Raw genomic sequence first — 2,606 nt, 5'->3', positions numbered from 1 at the left:
TAACAGATCAAATTCAGGGTGAGAACAGAAAGGAGAAACAGTTTTCAGCAAAATCATTTAAAATTTCTCAATTCAATCGGGATGAACTATTCCATCACCCACCTTAAATCAATCAAGACGAACTATTCCAACAAGAAATCCTCATCACAACTTGGGCGGCCGACAATGCATCTTCTCGCCCTTCTTGAAAAACACTGCAGCAGCAGAACATTGAAAGAGAGTGAGAGGCGAGCGGACTGGTGGTGTGGGGATGGGATGGCAAGGCCGCAAGGGGGATTGACGGTGGGGAGACGAAACATCAATTAGATTTAGGCGTAGGGCAAAATAAAAAATAAGCATTAATTAAAACATTCAAAATAAGTAATGGGTGGGAATTTAAAGTACCCACTTTGATAACGTATCTTATAAAATTACCCACCCATATCAGATGTCTTATAAAACTACCCAAAGCACAATTGATGGTGATAGGTTTGCATAGTTTTTTGTAAAAGTTCTTACACTTTTCTTACACAATTTACACTTTTCTTACACAAGTACAATTGTGTAAGATAATGTGTAAGAGAGGTAGTTAAATATGACTCAAAATCTGAGAAAATGGCATTATTTGCAACTTTACGTCACTTTGTAACCCTAAAATGCCTTAAGTTTAAAAAAATAAGGAAACGTTTTTGTGTTATAAAACATGTATAAGAAATCTAAAAAAATTCCAAATTAAGAGTAGTATGAAACAAATTTTTTTTTTTGAAGCTAATGAAACATTTTGCCGCCGGTTAATCCTAGCCGCTCACAGTAGCCGCCGGAAAATGGATCCCGGCGGCAAAATGTTTCATTAGCTTCAATTTTTTTTTTGTTTCATACTACTCTTAATTTGGAATTTTTAAGCCTTCGTATTTTTGTTTTATAATATACACAAACGCTAGTGATTGGACAATTCATACGGCTACAATGCAGCTTTATAAGTGGGAATCTCATGCCTTTACAGTAAATTCACGTGAAGGAGATTGACAAATAAACTCAATAAGTCTCAATTTATTGAGTTTATTTGATTGAATATGAATTAATATCGTAACACATAAAATAATAGTAAATGTGAAAATAAAAATTATAGAATCATATATTATGAACTAAGAAAATATTATAGAGCTTAAAAACAATTACCCGCTAGCAATTAGTAGCCGGCTGAAATAGCCATGTGTGAGAAACCTTCACGGCTATAGCGTACGGCTACGTTTTGCTGGCGGGTAAGTTTTTAATTGTTTTTAAAATAATTTTTAATAGCATTATATAGAATATTGGATTTTTTTAGTCTTAATTTTCTACTATTTCTTCTATTTATACATGAAGACCTAATTTTTTTATTTTTATTATAAACTTAAAGGGTGATTGAACAATTGAAACGGCTATACAAGAGCCGAGAATCTTGGAAGCTTTATTGGGGGGATCTACACGGCTTTTGCAGCAAATTCACAAGGCATGTTTGACTAAGAAATTTGAAATTGGGCCCATTTCATACGTATAAGAATTATTTACCCTAGCCGCATTCACTCACTCACGGATTTGAAATTTGAGACGGCAAGAATTCATTTGAGAGAGAGTGAGAGAGAGAGAGGGAGCCGAGAAAGAGAGAGAGAGGAGAAAGAGTTTGATAGCATCAAATTATTTTTTAGAGAGAGGAGAGCATTCACGGCAGCCATACAACCGAAGGTAAATTGGAATGATTATTTATTTGCATTGTTTGTGTTTATCCCATTTTTCATAAATTCACATGATTATTTATATAGAACATTATTTGATAAATTCACATATACTTCACTAGGTTCCCTCTTTGAACGAATAATCAACAAATTTCTCAACTTGAAGGCATACTCCATGGCTTCTTCTTCAAACCAAGTAAGCATCCTATTTCGTTGAACTTAAATTCGTATTAGTTGTGTTTAATTATTTTCGTGAATAAGGATATTAGTTTTTCATGTTGTAATGTTATATTTTCGTGAATTAGTGGTGATATGAATGCCTTGGAAATTGGAGGGCCGAAAGTAACAATGGTGGATTTATCTTGATATATGTTATATCGAAAATAATATTGTCTATTTGGTTGAATTAATAATATATTAATTCTATATATTTAGATTATTAGCTAGAATTCATTTAGTTATATGTTATTTCGAAAATAATATTGTCTAATATTATCTTGATATATGTTATTTGGAAAAGATTTGTTATAGAATTAATCGTACATTTAGCATTATATAGAATATTTTTTTGCTATTATTTTATGTGTTATGATATTAATTCATATTCAAATCACTAGCGTTTGTGTATATTATAAAACAAAAATACGAAGGCTTAAAAATTCCAAATTAAGCTATTATGAAACCATTTTTTTTAAGCTAATGCAACATTTTGCCGCCAGTTAATCCCAGCCGCTCATAGTAGCCGCCGGGATCCATTTTCCGGCGGCTACTGTGAGTGGCTAGGATTAACCGGCGGCAAAATGTTTCATTAGCTTAAATTTTTTTTTTTTGTTTTATACTACTCTTAATTTGGAATTTTTTCATAATAGTTGGTGTTTCTTAATTAATTATATTTTGGCTTTTTAATTGATA

The sequence above is a fragment of the Salvia miltiorrhiza genome, chromosome 7 (assembly GCF_028751815.1).
Source record: "Salvia miltiorrhiza cultivar Shanhuang (shh) chromosome 7, IMPLAD_Smil_shh, whole genome shotgun sequence".
Classification (NCBI taxonomy): Eukaryota; Viridiplantae; Streptophyta; class Magnoliopsida; order Lamiales; family Lamiaceae; genus Salvia; species Salvia miltiorrhiza.
The sequence above is the reverse complement of the archived record's forward strand: the minus strand, read 5'-3'. Positions refer to the sequence as shown.